At 39.0% G+C, this 12,838-nt stretch overlaps 1 pseudogene; it reads right to left on the bottom strand.

Moving 5' to 3' along the window:
* Nucleotides 1-2,792: 2,792 nt before the first annotated feature.
* Nucleotides 2,793-6,326, bottom strand: LOC129518527 (SWI/SNF-related matrix-associated actin-dependent regulator of chromatin subfamily E member 1-like; annotated as a pseudogene).
* Nucleotides 6,327-12,838: the final 6,512 nt, after the last annotated feature.

Here is a 12,838-nt window from a genome sequence, read left to right as displayed (position 1 = left end):
ATAAGTTTCTGTTTTCACTTATTTCAATATTTCAATATGTATGTATGTATTTATTTAAGAGACAGAGAGAGAGAGAAAGAGAGTGCACAGGAGCAAGGGGGAGGGGGGTAGAGGGAGAGGGACCCTGGAGAATCTCTAGCAAACTCCCTCTGAGCACCAGGACAGAGGCAGGACTGATCTCAAGACCCTGAGATCATAACCTGAGCGGAAACCAAGAGTCCAGAGCTCAACTGACTGAGCCATCCAGGCGCCCCATGTTTTAGCTTATTTAAGTTACATGAAACATTTCCCTGCAGCTCTGTAGTTAGATACTCTCGTCTACCAAAGGACCTCTTCATGTTATAGCCCATGATACGATTTTAGATGTAAATCACAATTTGAATGAATAATAATGTAAATTACTCAAATTGACGAAACAAGGTTATATGACCATTGTCTTTGCCTGACATATATTACCCATTTATCACTGAAGGAAACTATATCATATTAACTCTATGGGCATTGATTCGTGCTGATGGAATTTTATTTCCCTCTAATCATTAGTCTTATGTATACATGTTCCCATTGTACTTTCAACAGAAGCTCCTCTACTGATGCAGAAAACAACTGCTGCCTTAAGGTAGGTGTTTAATTTAAGGGAAGCTAATGTTATCATTTTTCCTCTTAAATCAAAGCATTAGGGGAATAACTTAAGTAAGTTTTGGTAAATACACACAATGGAAAAATCACGAGCCATTGTAAACAGTTTTTATGACATAGCAAAATGAAGAAAGCTGAAAATCAGAATACAAAATTATATTTGCAGGTTAATCTCAATCTACTTACAGATATATATACAAAGAAAGAGTGGACAGAAATTAGAACTATGATAATTTTTATTCTATATATTATACTTTTAATAATTTTCCAATGAAACAAACAATATTCAGTAAACTTATAAAGATGGCAACTAGAGAAAACTGATAATCTGGGCATAATTTGAAAACCTGAGAATGTAAATTTTGCTTTAATAGAATATTAATACTAAGAGTCTCACTGAAGATCTAGTTTCTATATCTTCCTTTTGTCTTCTTTTTCTCCCTCCTTCCCTCTTTCTTTCTTTTCTCCCATGTTTATTGCATTGCTTAAAATACTTTCTTTTTAAAAAAAATACTTTATTTTTACTTTTATTGTTATGAGAATAATCCAAATTCATTCCATAACTTATATGGTGGGCTTTTCTGCAGGAAAACAAATTATCCATATGTTGATGCTTCCTTCTCTATCTTCCACCCACTTCTTTAATCTTCCCTCTTGTCATATTCTTTTTTCTGTACGATTCCTCTGCATTTTTGCTTCTTAGGCTTATTTCCACATGACTGATTCAATTTTTTACAGTGATAATATTGGTTCATGCCAAAACTTAGGCAGTTTTAAATTCTTTTATGGCATTTATAATTAACCCACGTTTATTGCTTGTCTCATCCAGTGTCCTATGCATCTTAATCTATTGTCTCATCTCAATTTCTATCTCTTGCTTCTGAGAATATATGCTTTCTCTTATTTAACTGAGAACCAAAAACAGATTTTTTTCTTTTATGATATATATTTTCAAATTTGATGCACTTCAGACTTTCAGTTCAAAATAACAAACTGAATAAATATGCTTAACTATTCTCTTCCAATCCCTGTTAAACTAAAAAAGGGAATATAAAAGTGAGAAGAGATATCAGGGATATAAAGTACATAAAGGTATTATCCACAAGAAAGAAACATTGAGTATTCTTTTCAGAGTACAGTACATAAAAGATTGAGAGAAGAACAATGCAGCCCCTAAGTCTCTGTGACACTAAGCAGAAGCCTAAGACAGCCTCAGCTTCAGAGCAGCAGGGCCTAGAGGAGAGAGCAGAATGTTGCATAGTTTGGGGGATCCAAATCCAATGCATCAGTGTACTGGTACAAGCACTGGGAATGAGTATTGAACTCCACCTCTTAGCATTTTATTGACCTGGACAGTACCTGATGCCGTCCTTATGGGTTCCTAACACGAACAGTCATTTGAGTTAGAGAATAGAAGCATTATTCCAATTAACCAGAAGCTTCCAAAGCAACAACGAATCACACATTCTGTTCATTTTGAGTGCTCAGCTTAAATATCACTTCCCTAGAGTGGACTTATTTGACCTCTTGACTGTCTGCCAAGGGGCAAATATCAAGAACCCTAGGTCACAGGCAGGGAGAGGAAAGCTAATACCACTCTTGATTTTGTACTTGTTCATTGTGATGAGTCTTTCTGACTCCTTTCAGTTCCTTGATTATACTAAGCTGTTTCCCAGCTTGAGGCCTTTCCCATGCTATAACATCTGATTGGAGTACTCTTTCCTACACGTTTGTTTCCCAAACTCTCAATTGTAAATCTCAACTTCAGTGTCACTTACCTAGGAATAGCCTGACTAACCAATCCTAAACTTACTTCACAAATCCAGGATTCTCCTTAAGATAAGAATGTTCTTATCTTATATAAGATAAGAATGTTCCATTCACATTTCTAGCAACTGGTAATTTCTGTTTGTGTAGATATTTGTTAAATGGCTGTCTCCTCTACTAGACTCTAACCTTCATGAGGACAATGGTCATATCTAATCACTTTGTCTCTACCATAGAGCACAATGTCTAGTAAGTACTGAAAAAAAATATTTGTTAAATGAATACATTTTTAATTATATATATTTGATTTTTTTTCACCATTAAAACTCAAAAAACATTTTTTTTCATTTAAAAAAGTATTTAGAACACATAAAACAAGGCAACATTTATTCTTTCTTCTCGTCTTCTGGTGTGGGGTCTGTGGGTGGCTCCTCCACGGTTGCACTGTTGCTCTCTGAGCCAGTGTTACTATCACTGGTCCCTTCCTCGGTCATGCTGTCCACCCCCTCCTGCCCACTCTCCTTGTCCTCAGGAGTAGACGTGCCTTCTTTTTTTGTTTATATATATATTTTAGAAATTAATTTTTATTACAAAATTTTTCAAATTCTAAGCAAAATAGTCAAAACACCCAAAATGAACACCTAAATATTCATTTCAGTTTCAAACAGTCTTCAAAATATTGCCATTCATTCATCCATTCTCCCTGTCCCTTTTTACTGCTGAAACGTCTTAAAGCAAATCCCAGACTTCCTGTCATCTCACTCATACATACTTCATATTGTCTTTTTAAAAAAATTGGTCGTTTTACTTATATAATTACAATGCCATTGCTATATAATACTCAGTCCGTATTCTTTTTTTTTCTTCTAAGATTATTTTTATTTTTTTAATAAATTAATTTTTATTGGTGTTCAATTTACCAACATACAGAATAACACCCAGTGCTCATCCCAAGTGTCCCCCTCAGTGCCCGTCACCCATTCACCCCCACCCCCCGCCCTCCTCCCCTTCCACCACCCCTAGTTCGTTTCCCCGAGTTAGGAGTCTTTATGTTCTGTCTCCCTTTCTGATATCTCCCACACATTTCTTCTCCCTTCCCTTATGTTCCCTTTCACTATTATTCATATTCCCCAAATGAATGAGAACATACACTGTTTGTCCTTCCCCGATTGACTTACTTCACTCAGCATAATACCCTCCAGTTCCACCCACGTTGAAGCAAATGGTGGGTATTTGTCATTTCTAATGGCTGAGGAATATTCCATTGTATACATAGACCACATCTTCTTTATCCATTCATCTTTCGATGGACACCGAGGCTTCTTCCACAGTTTGGCTACTGTGGACATGGCTGCTAGAAACATCGGGGTGCAGGTGTCCCGGCGTTTCATTGCATCTGAATCTTTGGGGTAAATCCCCAGCAGTGCGATTGCTGGGCCGTAGGGCAGATCTATTTTTAGCTCCACACAGTTTTCCAGAGTGGCTGCACCAGTTCACATTCCCACCAACAGTGTAAGAGGGTTCCCTTTTCTCTGCATCCTCTCCAACATTTGAGGAACCTCCACACAGTTTTCCAGAGTGGCTGCACCAGTTCACATTCCCACCAACAGTGTAAGAGGGTTCCCCTTTCTCCGCATCCTCTCCAACATTTGTGGTTTCCTGCCTTGTTAATTTTCCCCATTCTCACTGGTGTGAGGTGGTATCTCATTGTGGTTTTGATTTGCATTTCCCTGATGGCAAGTGATGCGGAGCATTTTCTCATGTGCATGTTGGCCATGTCTATGTCTTCCTCTGTGAGATTTCTCTTCATGTCTTTTGCCCATTTCATGATTGGATTGTTGGTTTCTTTGCTGTTGAGTTTAATAAGTTCTTTATAGATCTTGGATACTAGCCCTTTATCTGATATGTTATTTGCAAATATCTTCTCCCATTCTGTAGGTTGTCTTTGAGTTTTGTTGACTGTATCCTTTGCTGTGCAAAAGCTTCTTATCTTCATGAAGTCCCATTAGTTCATTTTTGCTTTTGTTTCTTTTGCTTCCGTGGATGTATCTTGCAAGAAGTTACTGTGACTGAGTTCAAAAAGGGTGTTGCCTGTGTTCTCCTCTAGGATTTTGATGGAATCTTGTGCTCAGCTCGGGGCAGGAGCGTCCTCGCTGTCTCGGGCCCTCCCGGCCTCTGCCTGTCCCGGGGGAGGCCGGATCCTGGGCTGTGTCCCGGCGCCCTGTGCTCTGGGGCCTGCGCTGGTGGATTCGCGCTCCCGCCCCGCAGCCCCCTCCGCGGAGCCGCCGCCCGAGCCCCCCCCGAGCTGCTCCGGGCCCCGCCGTGGGCGCTGCAGCCCTTAGGGAGCTCGGCGCCCTCTCCCGGGGCGCAGGTGTCTGTTAGTGTCCCCGGGAGCCCGAGGGCATCCCCGCCCTCCTGGGTCCTGCTCCAACTCCCTGCGAGCCCCTTTCCGCCCGCCCGGGAAGGTTGGTGCAGCTCCTGCTCCTCCGGGACGGGGCTCTCCTGTCCTGGGGACACTCGCCCCGGCCTCAGCCCGGCTCCTCTCGGGGCCCCTCCCCCTCGGAGGCCTTTTGTTTCTTTATTTCTTTTTCCCCGTCTTCCTACCTTGATAGAAGCGCGAACTCTTCTCACTGTAGCGTTCCAGCTGGTCTCTCTTTACATCTCAGGCCGAATTCGTAGATATTCAGGATGATTTGAAGGTCATCTAGGTAATTTGGTGGGGACAGGTGATTTGGGGACCCTGCTCTTCCGCCAACTTGCCCCTCCCTCGTAGCCGTGCCTTCTTCACCATTCTGTTGGCTTTCCATTGCTTCTTCAAGGTGTGTCTCCTCTGTCTCCATAGGGATGCTTTCCTCGTCCTTCTCCTGGGTCTTACTAGCAGCTGGCTCTTGCTCGGGAACCACGCTGCTCTACGTGCAGCTTGCTCTGCTGCTTCTCTCTCCCTCTCCTGTTGCCTTTTGCGCGCCTGCTCTTCGGCCTGTGCGATTTCAGGGCAACCTTTTCCATATCCGCTTCTACTTTCAAACCGCACAACCTTTTAAGTTCATTGTTAAACGAATCTGTGCTTTCTAGAAACTTCCTCATCTTTTCCTGGTGTCGCTCCTCTATCTGAAGAAGTTCAGCTTCTAGTTTTCGCTGATGAACCATTAAGGACTGGACCTGTCGTTTGAGGACCTGCATTCTAGCTGTTGTGACAACCGACCGAACGTCTGGCACCACACTCCAAGGATTTCACTGATGAGGCGGTGGTTTCTCTGGAAACAGATGGTGGCTGTAGGCTTCATTGGAAAGTCATCATCATAATCATCTGGATCTTCAGCAGGCTGAATGCTCAGGTAAGGTTCTCCTTTCTCCATGCGAGACTGTCTCTGTCGACTTTCTTCCTCTAAAGCAGCTTCTGCACGACTTTTCGCATTTACGTAAGCAAGGTATGAGGGGGGATTATGATAGGCCTTCATGGATTCATTGTACTCTATCTTCTATGCTTCATATTCGTTTCAATATTCTTGTTTTTCTTCATCAGTGAGATCTCGCCACATGCCACCAATAATCTTGCCAATCTCCCACAACTTTAGTTCAGGGTTGGAAGCTTGTACTTGGTCCCAGACCTTTCTGCTGTACCTCATGTAGGGCATCAGCGGTTTATCTGGTGGCTTTGGGGGTTTTGGAATCGTAATACCAGAGGATGCCGTGACCCCGCTGTTGGTGCCTGGGTTCCCTCCCAGCCTGTAGTTGTTGTAGGCGAGATGACTGTATGGATTGTATCCCACAAACCCTGGTGTGCTGGGCATTTGTGTTGCAGGAGCTGGGGTGGGAGGTGGGGCATAAGATGGTCTTTTTGACATTTTGGAAGATTAAGTTCTCAGTTCCTTAAGAATGAATCTGAGACACCACGGGCAGATAAAGGGCCCGCAGCTCCGGCCTCGTTTCTCCATATATTTGATTCTGATTGTTACCTCCTACGTTCAGTGGAAAAGAAGCCCTCGGATCTGGCAAATAAATATTAAATTTGACAAATAATAATTTTATAAAATAATAAATCACTAAGATGATAAAATTTTCTATTTTCTTCTTAGCTAGGCCCAAATATTGGGAAGGGTTTCATAAAATCGGAGCCAGAATCTATCTCAATAACTATCTCCTTTCCCTTAAATTTATTCCCTGGTCAAGTTAATTTCATAGTGAATTATTTCAAATATGTAAAGACCTAATAGTTTTTTTTAATATTTTATTTATTTATTCATGAGAGACACATAGAAAGAGAGAGCGAGAGAGAGAGAGGGGCAGAAACACAGGCAGAAGGAGAAGCAGGCTCCAAGCAGGCTCCAAGCAGTTCCCCGACGTGGGACTTGATTCCGGGACTCTAGGATCACACCCCAGGCCGAAGGCAGGTCCTAAACCGTGGAGCCACTCAGGGATCCCCAAGACCTGATAGTTTTGATATTCTTAAACTGTTCCAAAACATAGAAAGAGAATGAGAGCTGCTGATTTCATTTTAGGAAATTGGCAAGAGGCTGAGACTCAAAAATAGCAGACAAGAAAGAAAATCCCCGAAGATTTTAATATATAAATCCCAAATAAAATATTAGTAAGAGAATCCAGTGGTGCATTAAAAGATTAATTTACCACAGCTAAACAAGATTTACTCAGAATGTGGGGATTATTTAACACTAGGAAAGTATTAATATATTTATGTAATTCACCATATTAATAGGTCAATTCAGATATGTTTCATTGTTGGTGACATAGGAATAGATAGATGCTTCCTTAACACATTCATCTCTGAGATTTTCAGAACATTCTCATTGAAATCAGAAATGAGGCAACTATGCTATGTAGTTTTCCTGAAAGTTCTAAAAGTATTAGTCAATGCAAATAGCAAATAGACAAGAGGATAAAATAACAAGTAAACATTAGAAAAGAGAACGGAAAATAAGTATCATGTGCAGATAATGGGAATATATACTAGATAATCCAAAATATTAATCAACTGAAAACTGCTAGACAAAGAGAAAATTTAGTATGTTGGTTGATCACAAAGTTAATATATAAAAACCAAGAGCTTGTCTACACGCTGATGGTAACTATTCAGAAAATGCAGAAGGATAGATTCTCTTTCCCATAGCAGCAACATGACAAAACATACAGGAATACTATTAACACAAATCATACAGAACCCATAGAGAAGATGCAACTAGCAACGGAGCTTCAAATAAAAACTCAGTAAATATAAAACAAAACCACTTGGAAATTTTGAAACTCTTTTTAAATAACTCTTAGGATAAAGGAGTAACCCAAACTTTAATGTTTGACTCTATAGGAAATCACAGGAATTAATTACACTGCAATTTAAACCATAGAGAATGTGAAAAATTCTGTCGTTAGAGAAGAATCAATAGCTTTAAATGTTTTCATGCAAGAAGACTTGAAAATAAATTAAGCATTCAATTCAAGAAGCTAGGAAATAAAAGAAACTTAAAGGATAGCAGAAAGTAAGATTTGAAAAAGATACCAGAGCAATTCATTAATTACCAATAGAAGAAAATTGTGAGATCACTAAATAAAGGGATCTGGGTTTGAAAATTGTGATGAAAGATGAATGGATAGGTTTAAAGATGCAGTAAAAATGAAAGAGTAAAGATATATAAGGTTCATTATTTTTAAAGGTCAGTATTGTAGCCACAAATTAAAAAAATGATAATAAGTATGTACTATTCTAGGCTAATAAATTTGAAAGGTCTGATAAAAAAGGTTATTTTCTCAACAAATATATAGTACCAAGAATGGTGTAGAAGACTTTCAGGCAAGTTCATTCTTTAAATCCATGTTTTCATTTTCTCCTCTCTATTCCTATAGATATGTTTTTTTAATGGAATCATACATAAAAAACTCATCACTTTTTAAAATGACATGATAAAAATTGGATACATGAACAGTTCAATAGAATATAAATGTTATTATTATAGATGAAATATCTTGATTTAAGAATAAATGAAAACCAGAGAATTTCTCTTAAGGACATTAAAAGTCTAAATACACACGGACAGACTATTTTGTTGGGTGTAAACTTTTAACTCCAAAGTCAAAGTAAGTAACAAGGTGCTCCATAATATACATTTTTCAAAACTACCAACCATGCAAAATTTATTTCCTAGTACTTCTGTAGAAATATTCTCCCTTCTTTGAATTCTGCAAAGTATCTTTTCTCTTGAGTTTTCTATCTCATAATACAGATTAGGCACATTCAATTGTCCTATTTTATCATTTACAGGATATATACTTTTATTTTTCTTTGCTGTTTCCCCATTACATGAGCCCTGCTGTGAATGTGCACACAATCTTGGAGTTTATAGTCTGTCAGATGGATTAACCATATTAACTTGGGCTCCAAGCGAGCAATTTTATTGTTGCTAATAAATATTACAAGTTCTAGATATCAGGCCTGAGGAACTTCTCTTCAAAGGTGCATTCCTTGAGCTCTGTTCCTTTTATGTCATCAAAGTGCCTATCTCTTTATTTCCTATGTTTCCTTTAGCTTCTTTCACAAATTGTGACTTGTACACACAAAGTAATTCCTAAAAGTTATTCTTGAATCAAAAGAGCTGAGAAGTCCTCTGTTTCTTTTCTATTATATATGGAAGTTTAAAACTAAATATCCTTTTGCCTTGCTTATTTGAATACAAACTTTAGGAACTTACAACTAATCACAAAATAATAAAAAATAGACTCATTCTCTTTTCTAGGAGAACTGACAAAATCTTTAATGCTTTCTCTTTTCTGTCTCCACGCACACATACAGGCCATTGGCATGGACTTAATGAATCAAAGAGCTGAGTATTTGCTGTCAGCATCATCCATGCAATATCAACATATCTATTCAAATATATATGTACTCTTGCTTCCAATAATGTCCCATTTGGTAGGAAAAATTCATAAGCATATAATACAGAAACTGTGTGGCAGACAAAATAATTGCTCTCCAAATACTTCCACGCTGTAATCCCTGGAACCTGTAAATATGTTAATTTACATGACAAAAGGAATTCTTATATAGGAGTCACATATATGTATGTTTTAATGAATAGATATAATTAAGGTTACAGACTTTAAGATAGGGAGATTATGTAGAAAATCCATGAGAGTTCACTTCACTTACATGAGCTCTTATAAGCAAAGAACTTTCTCTCACTGGAGACAGAAGAGCTGGGGCAGAAAGAAAAGTCAGAGAGATTTTAAATATGAGGACTTACTTTGCAGATGATAGAAGAGCGTCACAAGCCAGGGAATGTGATTGCTCTTCAGGAGCTGAGAACAACCTCCAGCCAACAGCCCGCATTGAGCCAGGAACCAAAATTTTATAAGCACAATACAAGGAACCGAATTCTCCCAACAGACCCAATGCACGTAGAAGCAGAGTCTTCTCAAGCCCCTACTAGGAAACGCAGATCTGCTGACATCACAATTTTAGCTCAGTGGGACCCAAGTTGAACTTCCATCCTATAGAACTGTCATTTAATAACTGGATGTTGTTTTAAGTTAATTTGTTACAGCAGCAATAGAAAACTATATAGCATCCTATCACAATTCTATGAAAAACAACCACAAAAAGCATGCTTAACATGTTTCAGCACTACATAAGAAATGGTAAGCTTTGCTCTTTCTTCTGGAATCATTTATTTACTTTTTAAAAGATATTTATTTATTTATTTATTTATTTATTTATTTGAGAGAGAGAGAGAGATCACAGGCAGGGGAAGGGCAGAGGGAGAAGCAGACTCCCCACTGAGCAGAGAACCTGATGTAGGGATGTGGGACTCGATCCCAGGACCCTGGGATCATGACCTGGGCCGAAGGCAGATGCTCAACTGACTGTGCCACCCAGGTGTCCTTCTGGGATCATTTATGATGTGCATATACTGACCATCCTAGGAGAAAGGCAAGGAAGTGGGGACAGGCTCTCAGATACAGAGCAGAAGTGGAAGAGGCATTTCAGACTTTACTGACACCTTATATACAAAATGTACTGAGAATAAGCATAAATTTAGCAATGTTCTTGCCCCAGAGATAGATATTTGGAATAGTTAATGTTAGCTCTTATAATTATGATGTCCACACTCTGAGTCACTGGATTAATTCACAATTTGCTACAATTTACAATTAGGAATACATTTGTATTTGTTATCCTTTTTGGTTCTCAGAATAACTTTGGGAAATAGATCAGATGGATGGCAACCATCCATTTAAACATGAAGAAAGTAAGGTACAAATGGGTTAAATCTTTTTTTAAGATTTTATTTATTTATTTTAGAGAGAGAGCGAGCAGTCATGAGCAGGCAGGAGGGCAGGGCAGAGGGAGAGGGAGAGAGAATCTTCAAATAGACCCCCTGCTAAGCAGGGAGCCTGATGAAGAACTCAACCCCAGGACCCTGAGATCATGATCTGAACCCAAGGCAGACACGCTTAACTGACTGAGCCACCCAAGTGCCCCTAAGTTAGACGTTTGGGAGAGGGGCACAAAAATAGTGTCAAGCATGGATTTAAACTGCTTTCTGAGACTATACTATTGTCTTTATTCGCAGAGAAGAGTCAACAAGCAGTAGAGTAACCTGCTTAGATTTCCCAGGTGTTCCCCCTTCCTTTTCTTTTTCACATGTCATCTATTAATGTTTTATCCATTAGTTTCTTCTGCTAAAACTTTAATCTCTTCCCAGTTGCATATCTCGACATTTTTAGAGGGAAATCTGAAGTTGCTAAGGAATTGAAGTGTTCTCTTCTGAATTTTCTGAAAATAGAATAAAAGTGTGATTTTTATCACTAAAATGGTTCTCTAAAAAATACCACTAAAACTATTTTTGGTATCTTACTGTTTGAACTATTTGCTATTACATATATGTGCATTCTAGGAGAAAGCATTGGAGGGTCTATCTATATCACAGTCCTGATTTGTATTGGGATGTCAGGAAAAGTTTCCTAAGGAAGTGAACATTAGGGTGACATATGAAGGAAGAAGAGGAGTTAGTCAAGTGGGGAAGAGAAAAAAAGAAAGAAAGCCAGTGGCCTTGGCAATCATGACTAGAAGGCAAATTGGGAGCTGAGAGGACAGCAGGCACTAGAACACTTATTGAAGGGTTTTAAGCCAAGAAATGATAGAATTCAAATTGTTTTAGAAAGGTCACTCTGACCATTATGTGAATAATGGCTTGGAAGAAGACTTGAAAAATCAAGGATATTACACACATTTTCAGATCAGACCACCACGGAAATCAAGGATGCTATGACATTTTGGTTTGAGCACCTGGACAAATGGAGGTTTCAAAGGTTAAGATGAGGAAGATGGGAAGAGGAGCAGGATGGGCAGAGGAAATCAAGAGTTTAGTTTTGAATATGAAAAGTTGGACTATCTATGAGACTTCTGTGTAGAAATGTCAAATAAACACTTATATACAGAGTGAATTTCAGGCTAGAAGTAAAAATTTAGGATCCTATGTACATAGGTTGTACCAAAAATTTGGTCATGGCTGAGCCAGACTAGATAGAGAATATGAAGTGAGAGAAGGCCTATGGGGCAAGGAACTCGACATGAAAGAAAGATAGGTGGACAATCTTGTATTAGGTATTGTGAAATCGTCAAAACCATGAAGATATATTTGAGAAACTTGTCAGTAGAACTTGAACTGATCCTGACATATGTAACGGCTAAAGCCTATTGGCGCACATGAGAAGCTTTTTATGGTCTATTTGTCTGATGGGTAAATATTTAAATATGGTTTATGATTTTAAACCTAAACATCAGTGTGTTTGATTAGAGATTGCTTCTCCAAACCCCAGTAGGGTATTAGATAATATGTAATATATGCTCTGTGTTACTTACAAAAATCTACTCTCTGACTTCTGCACAGTAACTGGTCCCGAGTGTTTTAGATAAGGCACTTATAGCACGTGCTAGTGCACAGAAGGACAAAAGAATATGGCATGTGTCTGGACTAAAATGTGGAATGGTGATAAATGAAGCTGAAAGTACAGGAAGAGGAAAGGCCATGCAGGTCTTTGTAAGTCATATTAAGGAAAGTGGTTTTTAGATTAAATCCAATTAAAACTTGTAGTTTACTTTTTGTGGGTAACATTTTTATTCCTATTCCATAAACAGTTAACCTGAGCCGGTAATTACCTTGCTCCCTGCCACATAGCTAATAAGTAGTTGGATTTCTCATTTAGCGCAAATAATTCTAGAGACCCCGCCCTTTACCATAGTGCATAATAATCAGTGTGAAATGCCAAGGGGACGCTGGATGGCTCAGTGGTTGAGCATCTGTCTTTGGCTCAGGTCCTGATCTCGGAATCCGGGATCGAGTCCCACATCTGGCTCCTTGTGGAGAGCCTGCTTCTCCCTCTGCCTATGTCTCTGCCTCTGTGTGTGTGTGTGTTTCTCATA

This window comes from Nyctereutes procyonoides, unplaced genomic scaffold (assembly GCF_905146905.1).
Source record: "Nyctereutes procyonoides isolate TBG_1078 unplaced genomic scaffold, NYPRO_anot_genome, whole genome shotgun sequence".
Classification (NCBI taxonomy): domain Eukaryota; kingdom Metazoa; phylum Chordata; class Mammalia; order Carnivora; family Canidae; genus Nyctereutes; species Nyctereutes procyonoides.
The sequence above is the reverse complement of the archived record's forward strand: the minus strand, read 5'-3'. Positions and strand labels throughout refer to the sequence as shown.